Below are 17,233 nucleotides of genomic sequence, written 5' to 3' on the forward strand. Positions count from 1 at the left end.
TTTATAACATATATAAATTCAATATGTTTATAATATCAGTAGTAGAGTCAAGTTTAGAAAATCCACTTACGTATAAATTTAAACTGTTTAGCGGTTTAAAAGTATGTGGACTTACTATACCATTTTTCCGCATCTTTACTTGAATAGAACATATTGTAAATAAACATACATTTATGCGTATTCTCTAAATATATTAAAATACCTACGTATTAATAAAATAATATAATACGGTACAGAATACATAATTTAAAGACTCCTCTGGGGACAACAGTAATAATATACTTGTAACAGATAATTACAGTAACTTTGAAATCGTAATATAGTAATAAAATGCAATTTTCTTTGTGATTGTACATAAATTCACGGAAAATTCCCATTTTTGGGAATCTCCCCGGGAATATTTCCAGTGAATATTCCCGAAAAATATCTTCCCAGGAATTTACCCATCACTACAAAGAACTTTTCTTGTTGGTTTATATTGCTGTGTTACGTATATTCACCCTATATAAAAGCGCTAAAGTTTTTCGGGTGCTAAATAAAATGACACGATCGATTGCTTTCGGGTTTCGATATTTGGATTCTGCTTAACAAAATACGTCGAATCCATACCCTGGGGTCCATTGGACAGTACCTTTATTTTGTGTGTGCATGTGTGTGTGAGTTATGCTATTTATGTGTATCATTTACGGGGCAAGACGGCTAATCTCATCGAATTTTCTCTAGAAACTGTGCGTAGGTGGAACTACCAAGTTAATTCTGGAAATCTAAAATTTTTGGTAGAAGAGCACGAGAGGACTGAACATGTAATCTATTACAATTAGGGGGTAAATATGATCTCAAGGGGACGAGGTTATTCTTTTTCTTCACGCCTGCCAAGGTGCTCCGTCCCTTTTTCTCCAGCAGCATCTCTGATTTTATCCGATTTCCACTCGGGCGGTAGGACTAACACGTTTTGATATCAGGGGGACATATTGATCAACACGTGAAATCCAATAAGATCATAGTATGAAGCTTAAAATAATATTAAGAAATTGTATTCATTTTTGTGGGGTTCGGAAAAAAATTTCCTGGAAAATATTACATCGAAAAAAATTAGGCTATTTTTGTACCAAGAGACATGGGCCTTGATCTTGTAATACTATTGTAATGATCTTGTGAATAATTCTTTTTTTTTTTTTTTTTTTTTTTTTTTTTGAAACGAAGATGCTTAATTCCATATTTTGTACATTTCGTTTCCCTAAGTGATCTGTTAAAACTACAGTATTATGTGTTTACACACTTACTAGCTGAAATATTTGTTCTTCACATGGGGAGAGTACGTTTAAGGAAAATAATTAAAGTCCTTTCTCTTTTAGATTCGCATCTCCTTAATTTCAGGGATTCATATCGTACTCAATTCTGGGTAAAAACATTTAATGCTTTACCTCCCTTACCATACGTATTTCATAAAATTCCTTTGTTAATCATTACTCTTCTAACAGAAGTAGTTTCTTTTATCCAAATTTCAGGTTTCTAAATATATATTAGCATGACCTGTACGTCTCTGAGTGAGTCGGGTGTAGGCCAATTTACCACCAGTCGATTTGCCACCAAATCAACATCAAGGGGGCAAATTTGTCACCTGCGTAATTTCGGTGTAAAGTGTTCATTTCTTATAAGAATGGAGTGAGCGGAGAGAGTGGTGAGGTAAAGAGTTGTAAACAAATCAGTGCTGCACAAACATTTGCCATTTTTAGTTTAACACTGTAAAGATTTTATAGTGGCATTAGTAAATCTAATAATAATAATGTTCCAACATAACTTGTAAAAAAAAAGAAATGAAATCTTTGAGTTTTACGTTCCAGGGTTATGCCTGTTAGGCTAAAGGAGACGGTGATTGTGAGAAATGAATGAAATGGAGGAATGAAGAAACTAAGCCACCGCGCCCACAGCACGACTTGTAGTTCTTCTCTATAGTCTTAAAGCACGAATGTGCACTTTTCAATCTTATTCAAGAAAAAAAAATATTTAAAGCCCGATCCAAAACAAAGCCTTTCCGACTAAATCTCCAAGCCTATCTACAGCCTGGTTATACTTTTTCAGAAAACGTTATTTGATAATGCAAATCGTGCTATATGTCTTTTACATACAACTTACATACAACAACAACAACAACAAAGAGAGAGTGACAGAGAGAAAGAGAAACAGAGAGAGACAGAAAGCGGAACAGTAGGATTGTATATTTAAAATTACCAAAAAACGTCACGGCATTTGTCCGATACAATTGACGAAAACTTAAATATTGTCTCCTACCAGTTTCGAATTCGGGACCTTCCGGTTGAATGACAAAAATGCTAACCAACAGTCACCTATAATTTCCGAGATTCGTAGTTCAAACTCAGCTGTCACCAAATGTGCTTTATAAAGAGAACACGGTGTGCAAGGGATTTCTCGGGTTTCATGCGTTTCGTCCTACTCTATTCATTCCACTATTTCGTTCATTACTATCGTCAGTGCCTCCATTAGTCTCTGAACTTAATCGTGGGACGTTAAACTACATTTAAATAAATAATAAAAGAGTAGTACTATGGTAATTGTTTGACCAAATTTCAGTACTTTCAGATAAAATGGACTTAGGAAAACATGTCTCGCAAAAAATTAGCAGGGAAAGAATGGCACAAACTTTTCTGTAAATTTATTCTTATTTAGGACCGATTTTACAAATGTTAATATAACTTATCCTTGTATTGAATTTGGACCCCTCCCTAAATGAATTCCTGCGTACTTGCCTACCTCCAGCTTAATCCTCACATTGGATACTTTCCTAATATACATAGCAAAAAAAAAGAAAAAAAGAAAGAAAGAAAAGAAAAAGAAAGAAAGGAAAAAGAAAAAATATAATGGTCCCATCAAGATTGCCATTAGCTCATGCTGTTTCAGCATCATGTTTCCGGTTTAAAGGTTTAACACACTGATTGTGTTACTGATTTGACAAGATATAGTGTTAAGTGCTGTCAAAGTAATACAGAAGCGTTGTTCAAGCATTATATGAATGAACACGGAAACAAAATGACAGTCATGGGGCCTCATTTTGTATCAAGTCTTCTAAAAGTTTAAGTCCACAGAGCAGCCCAAGAAAGTACAATAAGCAATTAAAACTGTTATGCTGATTATCGCAAAATAAAATTTGAACTTTGGGTTGCGTTGACGCAAATGCCTACGAAATATGAAATATTGTGATATTTCTTACTGATATTTGTAAGTGTATATACACCATGAGCGTAATTTCCTAGCGCTTTGCGTCGATTGAACGCAAAATTTGTGTCGATTAAATATTGACTTACGTGATTGCAACGCATCTTTGCTATCAATTTATGACACGCAACGAGGCCAACTAAATATCGTTCTCCCAAACCTTTCCAATCACAGTGTCTCGCAAATTTTTCTCTTCGTTTACGACATGTTTGCTATTTTATTTTGCGCGTAAATAACATATTTATGTTAGTCAAATTCCAAATGAAAGCTTGTAATTTGGTACAATGCTTATTCTCTGCAAACAAATTCAGCAAATAGATAGCATTGTTATTCAGAAATTTTGTTCTAAAATTCGGATAATTTTGTTTCAAGATCATAAAATCTTACAATTGACATCATTACACAAATTCCGAAGAAAAATTATTGAACGTTGTCTGTCGGAAATTGATTGCAAAAATGCGTTGTGATCAGGCAAGTGAATTGTTAATTGCCCTCTTAGTTTAAGATAATCAGCATAGCAATAATTAATTGCATTTCGCTTTCTTGGCGTTGCGTTGTGATACGCAAGTTTTGAGGACACTGAAAGAGAATATGGGCCAACGTGTTTTTAGGAAAACCTCAGCTAATATGGTGAAAAAGAACATTTGAGAATTTCTGCAATATCTCACACAGTTTGCAGATATAAGCCTAATTTCGGCTTGGGTGTGAAATTTGGTATAGGTATGTATTGTTAATGCTGTCTTAATTCATCAAGTCATGGTGATTCATTTAACTATTACCATATTAACAACATATTCCAAAGTGTGATAGAGTTGGAATAACGCCATGAATGTGACAAAATTTGACACCACTATAGCAACATGGAGTCATTGTGTTAAATTAACACCATCATTTTTTACTGTGTACAATGAGAAGTTTGGATATGATATAAATCATTCCCATTTCCCACTTAGGATCGGAATTTTCCTAAACATTGAAACATGTGTAGAATTATTATTCTTTGGAGCCACGATAGGAAAGAAGAAAGTACGGTAATCGTGAAAAAAGTCGAAATCGAAATTTCTACGGATTTACACTTTTTATGCACTTTCATGTAAAGAAAAAATGGCCCTTGAATATCCGTCCGTTCATTCGGATGCAAAAATGTTCAGTCTTCTAGAGGCCACACTGTCTAACAAATCAAGACCAAGTTTTAAACTTAATAATTTTTATAAGATTTCCTAGGTAGAGAGTTCGAATTTTCTTACTACCCTCAAAATTAAGGTAATTTACTGGAGGATGAAAATACAGGGTCGTATCGAGAAAGAGTAAGACCGTTTTTTTGCCTCGCGAGCGGAGCAATGTAGGGGGCTGCAAGGTCAGATGCTCTGGAGGGGAACCTTGGGAACAGGAGTCGACCGGCGGCAGTCGCCTGCGTGCTTTAGTTGAGTGTGGACCACTGTGTTAGTGACCTCCTGTTGTGACGTCTCCTTGTCAGTTGCGATGGAGCGAAATTTGGAGCAGCTGTAAGCAATCAAGTTTTGAGTCACACTGGGAAAATCAGCGATCGAAACCAAGGACATGACTACGTAGGCCTACAAGGAGGATACCATGAGCCGCACAATCACCCTGTAAAAAGGAGGCCAGAAAGTCAAAATCGAAAGTGAAATCGATGTTGATTGTATTTTTTTGACCGTCTTGGCATTGTCCATACGGGGTTTGTACCTCCTGGACCGAGTGTAAATGCAAGATTTTACGTGGAAGTGCTCACACGGCTGAGAAACGGATCAAACGCGTGCGACCAGACCTTGTAGGGAAATTGAAGCTTCACTATGACAACGCGCCGTATCGCGGCGCGTGGATTGTGAGGGATCTCATGACCAAATTCGGCCTTTCAACGTTGCCTCACCCCTACAGCTCTAATGTGCCACCACCGGACTTCTTCATGTTCCCCTTTATCAAGAGGCAGCTCAAGGGGCATCGTTTCGACTCGGTGGGAGCGGTCTAAACGGCGGCGACGACGGCACTCAACGGCATCCCGGAGAACGACTTCCACAAAACCTTCGCGACCTGAAAGGCTCGCTACCAGAAGTGTGTGAATGCTCAAGGAGCCTGTTTTGAAGAGTATTAAGTCAATGTACCAAAATGTTCAATAATTGGAAAAGAAATCAGTCCTCCTACTTCTGGATAGAACCCTGTAATACATGTAAATTTTCGAAAAATGATCTAATGATTTTCTTTATGAAATATTGGGGTCATTTTTCTGCCACAGATCAGAGCTAGGTGGTCATTTTATCCAGTGACGGATATTCTTTTCCTACGTTCCATTTATGTTTAGGTTTTGGAAACTTGCTACTCCATACGTACTCATTTAGAAACGTTTCTGTGATAATTATGCTAATTCACCCAGTTCGCAGTTCTTTCTTACGCTTTACTCGAGTCCAATGTCCGTCTATACTCTGGTATATGTTGACTTGTTATTGTTCATTACGAACAATATTGTTATTATTGGTTAACAGTATCGTGCTGGTATCCTAAACAAGCCAGCCAGCTATACCTTCTCCAGCAATTAGTTTTTTTTTATTTTTTTTAAAAATCTTTGTACCTAGGAAGACATTGTCGGCAATTACATTCTCCAAAGTTGCAACATCCCTATTTTCAACTAATATCATAAAAAAATGCTGTGTGTTCCTGTCAATACCTCAAACTACCCATTTTGTAAGTGCAATTCGAACTCTGCTGTATTTCCGTTTTCCAAAAAATATTCAATATTTCAACAGAGAGTCTTATACCTCCAGTTTTTGGACGTTTCCCACCAACCACATAGAAAGTAGATGTTTGAACCCATTCAGCACTTTGGGGACAGTACTTTTGTCCAGTCCTGTCTTACTAATAATTACAGCGGCCAGACAACACAAAATTCACGTAAGAAGTACTTCTAAAAATGTGTGATTTTTTTTCTCTGTTACTGCGAAGAACATCATGCAGGTTTTCCTTCCGCATCAGTTTTGGGTCCCTACTTATAAGGTTAAAAAGAGTTTCATTGTCATTGCAATGTAATGCGGATCTCTTTCTTCAAGACAATCCATTTTAAATATTGATGCAGCGATAGTGTTTCAAAGCTAGGGATGTTAATGTTTCAGACGTCCCTGTTCATCCGAGAAAACCAAGGATTTTGTAATCTGTCTCTTCCAAAATTGTTAAAAACTCCAATTTTCCCGATTTTCTTTCAAAGTTAACTTAAATTTTAAAAAATCCGGCATTTATTAATCTTCAGCTTTTAAAAATAAGAGTAATCCACTTTCTATCACTTTGGTGAGTGTTCCTCTTTATTCAATTATGTTTGAACAACAGAAAGTGCATGACTATTATTATGCTGTACATATTCAAAAATATGTGTCCCGTATTTTTAGTCTTGAAATTTTAGGGGCCTATTCAAAACAATAAAGAGAGAAATTTATACTGAGCAATTTAAGCGTCTCGAAAAAAATGAACTGTGAGAGTAAGAATTCTCTGTATTTAGAAAAAGCCTACGTAGACAATATTTGTCTCCTATCTTAAGGACAAGAAAATAAAAAGATTAAGGGCCTCATTCCATATTGGCATTCTCAAGATTTGCTAATTGCAATGCAGCGCAGATAATGCAACAAGCAATTATAATTGCTGTGTCGATTATCACTATCTAAAAGGGAAAAATTTACGTTGCGTTCATGCAAACCACTACAGTATGAGGACCTAGCCTTTGGTAAGACTTTACACAGGCTTGGTGGGTCCATCAAACTATAAGCATTTGTGGAATATTAATTAAGAATTATACTATTACGATTACGAGTGCTGACTCCTGCTTTTTTTATTTTAATTTACAGGTATACATTACATGTATCAAGAAAAATAAGAAATTTGTCTGCCCGAGATCATGTTAACCCCAATTTGGATAAAGTTAGGGAAAGGTTAGTCTCCCGAAGCCCGTCCCTATCTCCACCAATAAATATGGAGAGTGAACCTGGAAATTTGCTATTACATCTTCAGTAACCAATATGTGTGTTTCCACTCAAAACTTGTGAAATTCCTTCCTCTTTCCTTGAAAGCTGTTTGCATATAAGCTTATTACCGCTAAACTTTGATAATTGCTACACCCCTTATGACGTAAAATACTTATAACCTAGGGAAGTTAAAGATAGGATACTACTCTAAAATCTGTGGATGAAAAAGATTTTTTATGGAATAGACTTGGCAAACCTTTCAAAAAACGATGAAAAATTATATTACAGTCTCTATATAGGGATATATACAGAAGTCGGCTATGATGGGGCATTCCATCAAAAAAAGAAAATAGAATTCTGTTTGCTGAATTGGAAACAGTAAAGAAGGAAAGAAGGAAAGAAGATATAATAATACAGGAAACATTGAAGATTAAAATAAACACCATTAATAATAATAATAATAATAATAATAATAATAATAATAATAATAATAATAATAATAATAATAATAATAATAATAACTATGTGTTCTAAATAGCTGCCGCACTCTGTATATAATATCTCGTAATTTATACTTACAATGTAAGAAACCTCAAGAAACAGACCGTGAAGAAAATAATGGAGTGTCAAACTTCTAATTTCCTCTTAAACCAGTATTATTTAGCCCCACATACCAGATAATTAAACTGATAGCACAAACAGGGTAATCATTCGAACCGAAATTTAAAGTTTGCAATTTTTAATTTATTATCCTTTACATTCTTCTTTTACTTTTGCATTCATCATAGAAAACCAGACGCATTATCTTAATGCACTTAAGCTCTTGTCAATACCAAGGTCATGAAAGTATAAAGCTCTTGTTCCTTAACCAAACGGAGATCGTAGATATACCTTCTATTTTCGTGTATCTGTTCCGAACTACAACAACTACTGAATTAAAGAGGTTATTAAGGATATTACAAGGTAAACATGGATGTTGAAAAGTCTATTTAACAATTAAGTAATAATATTTTTGTTAGTTCTTATATAGCCCCTATTTAATTTGGTTCAAGTGACGTTCCTCTGAAATTCTAAGCAAGAAAATAATTTTGAAATATTGGTTAAAGCAGTGATTACCAATGTTTTTTGGCGCACAAAGCACTTTACTCAACCGGGTGACAGAGTGACGCACCCAATCGTTTTATAATAATAATAAAATTCTAATAATGGAATCTATAAGTTTTTATAAGGTAGTGACACTCTGTAGCACTAAGCATTTCTGCTACACAGAATCTGTAATTCACAAGAATTGTATCTCAAACTAGAGTCCGCGTAGATTTAAAGGGAGAAACAAAGATAATGATCGCTTTTCATAGCTTAGTATAAACGTGCTTCAGAAATACTGTATTAATATACTGTACACTTTAGTTACACTTTTTAAATGCAAAATGCTGGTTAATAGCTGTAACAAATTCTCTGATTTAATTTGATTCTGTTTCTTCACCCATGATGTTGCCTTTTCCTATTCGAAAATTTCCGTTCCTACACTGTCGATCTAAAGATTTTATTTTTAGTTTTAATCGACTCATGTGTAATTTAAAAAAATGATATAACGATATTACTTTAATGTTACGCAACACATGCTCAAATATAGAGATAAACAAATAGAAAAATCGAGTTCACTTCACATACTTAGTGTTCTTTGCCGGGTACCATACTTCCAATTGCCAGGAAAGGGTTGTGAATCTTTTATCTTTACTTACACCTACGTTTCTAGTAAACAACAATAACTTTTAAGGATTTTTGGGGGTAAGTCCTGCACTGCGTGGGAAAAATATTGTTGAAAAGTAAAAAATACAAACCTTGTGATGTCGCTCTTTTCAAAATTTCGCAAAATGTTGGCAATATGCTTTCTACGAAATTAAAATGACAGGAAAGACAATAAAATAAATTGAATACCAATTCAAAACTATGTTTTTAAACACTTTTGACATACCGCGTAAAAGAAGGTGATATTTGCTATCTTCTTGTAGTGTGTATATACTCACGGCTAAGGATAATAATAAGGACAAATTGTTCCCCACCTGATCTGTAACATAGTGCACAAATTTTAACTAAACGTAATTTCTGTATGTTTTGGCCAATATTCAAGATGAGACCGACAGTTTCCAGACTAGGCTAAGTTTATTTTGCTGTCCTCACGAATTTTAAGTGTCTCCTTCCGGGCTACAAATGTGTGTCTCGATTTTCGTCTCGGCTCGAGTAAGTCTCGATATGTTGAGTCTTGGTCTCGTCTTCATTTACAAACATCCATCTAGATCTCGGTCTCATTTCGAAATTTTCAGATGAAACAAGACCAGAGAGGATCTCGGTAACTGTCATGAATGAAAAATTCAGGCGTAAAATATGAATTATATTGCGATTCACATAGATAACATTGAACAGCATTGATTCACTTTGCTCTCAGGATGAAAGTAATCTAACAGTACTAATGTTTAGCTTTCGGTTATGGCTAGTTGATTTATTGATTTTGTTATAATTTAGTGACTTTAAGTCACTGACTCTCACGACAGATGGTTTACTGGTTAAAGTGTGATCCTACATTTGGACTTTAATCCAAGATTTCGTATAATCACGAATAATGGTGATTTAAAGGTGGTTCCAGGTTCTAACCTATCATTTTACCAACATCTTATAAAAAAAATATACATTTATTCGCTAGGATATGTATACAAACACCTCAAATTATGTAAACGTTGGAGCTCGAACTCCCCTTAAACAAATTCAGTGTACTACAATATTCTTGCTGTTGAACTTGCAAACGATACACAGGTAGCATAAAAGAAGCCATTTGGGTATGAAGGGTGTACTAAGTCAAAGCTCTACAGTAGAGAATAAAGTGAAAGAATTAAGAAAAGCTACAGATTATAGAGATTATACTTCTTATTTTGTGCCTTTTTTATTTTACATAATTTAATTTGAGTTTATCGAGATGAAACCAAGATTTGAATCCGACACTATGGTAGGGCAATCACATTTAGTTTGTGGCGAAAAGGAGATAGAAACAACGATTTTCCGACTAGAAATATGACAGAGATCAGTGCAAGAACTTGACAATTAGGAAAAGAACTTGAACAAGTATAAAAAAGTGGAGAGTGAACAAGTTCATATTGGATTGAAGCATGGATTACTTGATCAATTATAAGCCTTCACTACTGCCCACTGATAGTGTTAGCGTCTCAAGAATGGAACGTAATGATCTCTCGAACTCAAATCTGTGGTTAGAATGAAGTCATGATAGGAGGTGGTACATAATATATTCAAGTAACAGGAATAACCTTCTATAAGAATAAACATTGTCGAAACAATAGGTTCGTTGCCTTGCGAGACAATGTTTAGTTTTTTTCTGTAAGTTCCTTGAAGAACAACACTGTTGCTCATCAGGAAAATAAGACTCGGAAAGGAGATCGAGACGAGATTCGAGAAAAGAAGTACGCTTTCAAATTCGAGGCGAGACGAGAAGCTTGATAATTCTCATTTTCGAGACGAGGCTAAAAATTTCTCGAGATACGTAGGCAACACTACTTCATTCACGATTTACGTTTCAAACACTGTTTTCATTTCACATGATTCATAACGAAAAGAATTATAATATAATAAAGTGATTGTACACTCCGCATCAAAGAATTGCAACAGCTAACGCGGTGCAGCTAGGCCACCCAATATACACCTTCTTATCCCATAATCGTGTCTGGTAAAGATACCCTGTCTCTCCTCTTTTCTTGTTTCCCAAACTAAAATTAGCGAACAACATGAACGCAATTCTAATTTCAAACTACACATCTACTAGTATGGACAAAATGAAATAATAAAACCGAGATTCATAGGTTGATTTAGGGAGAAACTGAAACACATACAATGAAAAATTGAAACGAATGGATGTCTATTACACACAGGTTGAGAAATGAGGCAGAGAGAAAGAGAGAGAGAGAAGGCGAGAGAAGAAGAAAAAGAAAAGGGAGAAAAGATAAAAATATGGAATTTTTAACTTAATAAGAAAACAACATAACATTATAAAGGTCCGTTACCAGAAATCCAACAGTAATATAGAAATAACGTATGTTTTTATATATTTTTTTCCAGTAGGTAGAGTAGGTCATATCTTCCATTCTAGACTACTAATGCAAAGTGAACAATAAAATAAAAAAACGAAAGGAATGAAGAAACAAAATAAAATTGATTGAGTGCTATTTTATTGGTAAATTTTATCAGAAATTTCCAATATTAAAAGTGCAAATCGTATCACAATGAAAAGTTGCAAATGTTCAAATGGAAGATTGGATGTTTCTTATATATGTAGCAGACCTTGCATGTTTCAAATTTCAACATGAATAAATCACATTGAATGATAGAATGGAAACCAAATTGTGTCGAACTAGTATAAATAAAATTTTGCTTTCAAATAACTAAAGAGGTTGCAATTTTCTAGTCTTTTCCGAAGATTTATCTGTTCCGAACATCCAGCATCACTTTCGTCTCTTGCGGATATAACGCTGTAATTTGCACAGATACAATGAACACGCTAGAGCTCAAACGGATTATAGTATCAGTCGGATAATGTTGGTTCGCTTATGGACCACTACTTGGTCGAGAATTCAAAGCCATAGTGACCCGGTAATTCGACTGCGACTCGGTAACCCAGATGATAGAAAAGAAATCTTGCTTATTCCCTTGCGTTTAAACAGTATTTCTTTCAGAGGTGACCAGGACTTAAGATGTTATTCCCAGAGCACAAAAACTCGACGCTAAAGTTGCCAGTTAATTACATTTTCTAGACCAGGTGTATCGGTCTCTTCCTCCGTTTTAACTTTGGGACATGCACACGTATGTGTGTGAGAGGGAGAGGGGATAGAAGTGAAACATGCAAAGACAGGATAAGGAAACGTCAAGAAAGAGAGAGAGATGAATATAAATATGAAACATATCTATCACTACAGTATATGATGAAGAACGCACACACTCTTTATTCGAATTCTCGAAAGTGATGCTTTGTAAGTTCTCGAACATAAGATTAATCTCTGTTTACAGCCATTATTTTATGCGAAAAAGTTATGCTACCTGACGGGGAATGGAACCCAGATTTTCCGCTTGGAAGCCTGGTACTTTACCACTACACCACCGATTGCTTTACCCAAACTTTGACCAACAAATGCTGTAATATTTCTTTCTGAGAACGATAACACGAAAAGTGTTTACTGCAGAACAATGAAGTTTTTCGATGGTAAATCCCTTGTCTTTTTCCAACCAACATTCGTAAATCGTCTCTATCATGATAAAGCTGTTTGCTTCCACATTCTTAAGCATTGCACGTCTAATATGCGAAATCGGTTCTTCACTATCACTTTGTAAAGAATGCAACTTTGGCGTGAACAGGATTCGAATCTATGCCTGACAGGTTTGTTTATTTTAACTTCATTATGTTACCGCTACACTACCAGTTTTATTATTTTCTTACATAAATTACAAGCTGAAAACACAACCACAGGAGCCAAACATACTTAAGTACAAAAGGAGGATGAAGCCTGCTTACTATATTACATAGTATCACATATACTATACATCACAAAAGAATATTATATGACATTAAAAAAAATAAAAAAAAAGATGCCATTTGCTAGTCTGAAAGAGGAATGTGCGTTATTGCAAAACAACTTCCAAAAACCGGCTAAAACAGTGCCGGTCCCTGTCGGGAGTATATAACTCTCGACGTGTACGTTTCAAAAATTCAAAATACGTGCGTGCATCTAACAAGGTTGTGAAGCTCTGAAAATATACGAGAGTGCTGGCAACAAGAAACAGCACCGCTCCATGTTTAGTGGGGGGTATAAAAATGAAGATCAGGGAATAGCATGAATTGCACCGTGAAGTATGAAGGCGGGCGACGGGTAATGCGTCCCAACACCTCCTGCATGGTGTGCCAAATTGATTGCTATCCGACACAGTGTGTATATCGATGGGCTAATGTGTCCTCTGGCTGGCAGTGCTCGCACAAGGCATATGGGGCTCGTTTGATCTCATAGAGACGCCCCGTGTTGGGAGAAGTTGATGTACTATCTGAAACCACAAAACCTGCATGTACTCAGGTATGACAGGGTTCGAGATATTAGACCACATCTGCGGCCAATCTACGTTTGGGTACAACTGAGGTACTCGTAAATTTGTGTTAGAGAAAGATTGCGCGGTGAGTATCCTATATAACGAGCACCCCTTGTGTTGTTGAGGGTGAAGAACCATCCCTGAATAATTCCAATATCGGATAAACGTTTTGATATAAGCCGGGCACTGATCAACGAATTGAATATAAGGAGGGTTTTGCGGTTGACTATAATCATTCCAAAAACAACTTACTCAATGATTAGCGATAGAGCTGAGTGATGAGAGCGCCGCATAAGTGTCAGCCATAAACAACGCTTGGCATTGGATACGAATATTGACTAAGCCCAACCCTCTAGCGGAACGAGGCAAATAAAGGGCTTGACGGGGAATGCGAAAATAAAAACCTCGCTAAATATTTTCGTAGGAATTCGTAGGAAAGGAAAAACGCGCTCTGTACCACAGTTTAGACACAACAAAAATATTGATAAAATGAATACGGTGAAGTAAATGGAGCCTACGGAAGCGCTGTGAATAGAACAATTTACGAATTTGCGTTAAAAGGGGAGCCCATACTTCATCATAGTTGGGAGTTGGGTTAGACGTGAAGGGGATGCCTAAAATAGTGAGTGAAGTGACATGCGGTAAGGCCGGATAAATCAAAGGATCCTCTGGGAGCTGGAAACCATTAAAAGACAACACCTGTGTTTTGTTGTCGTTATACGGCAAACCCGAGCATCGGGAAAACGGGTCAGTACTGGAAACACGCCCTGTAGTGAGACAGGATCAACTCTTGTTATGGTCAAATCGTCAGCATACCCAAAAGTGTTTTGACTGCGGAACAGGGAGGGTCCATTCTAAGACAACATGGCCAAACGATGGAGAAGCGGCTCAAAACCAAAGCAAAAAGAACGGTGCTAAGACAGCACCCCTGGCGCAGTCCGCGTCGTAAAGAGATGTTTGGGGATAGAAGTCCATTTACTTGCAAGCGGAACTGAGCTTGAACATATAGATTATGAATCACCTGGCGGAAAACAGTGGGAAAATCCCAAGATTCAAGCGTCAGATGAAGAAACTGATGGTCTAATGAATCATAAGCTTTGGCTAAATGCACTGCGAGTGCGCCAGCGGAAACATTGCGAAGGTGATAATACGCAAATAGATCTCGCAGGGAGCGAAGCGTGTATTGGTTGTTATGAGAGTCATGTAGCGCAGCTTGATACGGGCTAATGTATTTTCGAATAATAGGACGGAGTCTGGGAGCAAGTATTTTTGTAAATAATTTAAGATCCACTGGTAATAAGGACAGAGGCCTATAATCAGTCACGACTCGCCCAGTGAAGAACTTTGGTAGGAGTACCACAATAGTTTTTTTTTGTGAGAAAAGGGGTCCCCAGATAATCACGCTTTAAACACGGAAACTAGTGTACGGCTTAAAAAGGACCAATAACGCTTATAAAAACAAAGCTCAGACCGTCAATCCCAGGGGAGCTACGGCCTTTGGTTCCTCCAAGAACAGAAAAAATTTCATCCTCTGTGATAGGACGTATTAAGGCTTGAGAGTCAGGCTCTGTAAACTTGTAAGGCAGAGCAGATCAGAATTCCGGAGCGTTAGAGAGATCCATAGGGTGCACACTCGTAAAAGCTGTGTAATGCCTGGTTAATTCTTAGAGTATTTTTAACGAGTCAGAAACTACCGTTCCGCCCGCCGTTATTAGGGAGTCAATGTACATAGCTTTCCGCTTTCGAAATAGAAGATCAATTTGGTATATGGAGGCAGTTTCGTCTGGGAAACAATGATAAAAATCCTCCGAAAATTATGCTTGTATTGATGCATTGAAATCTATTTGACGCAACCTACTCTTAAATTCCTTAATTTGGATCCTGTTAGCCAAGGTCGGGCGTCGCCCATAACTCGCTGAGAGCGTACGGTCCTGTTGTTGCGCCAATTTACCGCGCCATTGGAAAAAACTGCGAATTTTAGGTTTACCGTATACTTGCCACTATGTATCAACATTGGGGAAATGTCGTTGCATCTTACACCAATCTTCGAAGCGTGTAGTAACTTCGTCGATCACGTCCTCACGAGACAAAAGCGTATTGTTAATCTTCCAATACGATGGACCTCGTCCAGCGGGAAGAGAAAAAAAGGAAGCTTAAAAGCTACTTCAACTGCAGCATGATTTGACAAAGGGGGAAAGAGGGTTAAAACGTGAAGCGCTGCCTTGCATAAAGGATCTGTGACATAAACCCTATCTAGGCGGCTCTGCGTGGACATACAGCGATATGTTATCACATTCGGAGAGTTAGAAACAAAAAAATCATCATGTAGCTTCATGGCGCGCAAAGCTCTACTAATGATGGTCAGGGAGGTGGGGGTGAGGGAGTCTCTAGGATCTATCACCGAATTAAAGTCGCCCAGCATTATACCTTGTTCGACACCAGGAGGAATCATAGATGGTATATTCGTTGCAAAAAACTCATCCCTCTCTAATTTTAAGAAATCCAGAATAAGCATACAACAAGATAATACATATGCCTGAGATATAACATCTAACTCCTCTACCATCAGGTGAGAGCATGACACGATCATAAACTAAACCTTTTCTGACAAGTATCGCGAATCCTGTGGTGATTTGACAATTAATAATAGCGTTGTAATCGGGGAGAAAATCGAAAGAATGAAAAGTCAATTCAGTGAGACAACATACATCACGATGGCGGCGCTCTATAAACTGGTTTAATGACGTTCAATTTGGTGCAGAGCTAACCCTATTAATATTAAGAGTTAGAAGAGTGAAGGCATTTAACATGGGCATGCTCTGAGGCACTATGAAAAAACACACATTACAGTACTTACTTGAAAAATCCTTAGAAATATTGGTAGAAAAGACCACATCAAAACCGCCATTCCGGCGCACTTGAAAACAACTAACGAGAAAAAATAAAGAAACTAAAAACCACGCATAACATGCGAATTTGATTTAACACAAAAACACCGTTTTTATCGTATCATAAAAAGAAGGCAAACTAACAACACTCACTATTATTCAGCGTCAGATGTGGATCGGCCTTGCGGGAGCGGGTCACGTGAACTGGACTGTTTTGATCGTGGTGGAACACATTGGAAGCTGGTTGTTCATTCTTTTTGTTTGCTGACCTTGAAACTCTGCGACGTTTTTGTTGCGAGAGAGAATCAGACTCCTCGGAAAGAGCACTCTGTGAGAAAGTAGGAAGAATAAAAGCTTCATTTCCACTTGTCATAGACTCTGCCGAGATCGTTGTGACATTCTGATTTGAAAATTGCACTGACATCTTCGAAACTCCAGTGGCGTATCTTTAGGATCCTTCGAGGGCGCAAAGAGTGTGGGAGAAACTCTGGTAAAAAAAGGTGATAGGTTGTCCCTCATACGAGACGCTCACTTTATAACCCTGTACGATTACACGGGAAGAGATGTGTTTCGTCAGTTCCATGAATATAATTCTAACACCACTGTCGATTCCAGTAGGAAATGAGGCGGTCCAATATTGCGTTTCAACTCGGCGCACGATACCATAGGCCCGAAAATGATCCCCCAACAATTTTAGGGGCACTTCAAGTGGAAAATCATAAACACGAACCATTTTCACTGGGTCTTCACCTGGTACAATGCGCACAAGGCTTGTGTTACCGTCAGCATGCTTAAAGGGCACTGTGTCCGGAACTGCCGAGGAAAACTGATCATAAGCCGTAATAGATTTAAATTTGATGTAAATACTGTCAGACTCTTCATGGAGCTGTAATGCACAAATTTTCTCAAAAATACCTGGAAATGTATAAGTTAACCATTGGTAGACAAGGCTCGAATGGGGTCGAGAACTCCGGTATCGCTTATCAAAAATAAGCTTGTATTGCAATTCTTTCT

Source organism: Thermobia domestica, chromosome 14, assembly GCF_964235325.1.
Source record: "Thermobia domestica chromosome 14, izTheDome1.hap1.1, whole genome shotgun sequence".
NCBI classification, from domain to species: Eukaryota; Metazoa; Arthropoda; class Insecta; order Zygentoma; family Lepismatidae; genus Thermobia; species Thermobia domestica.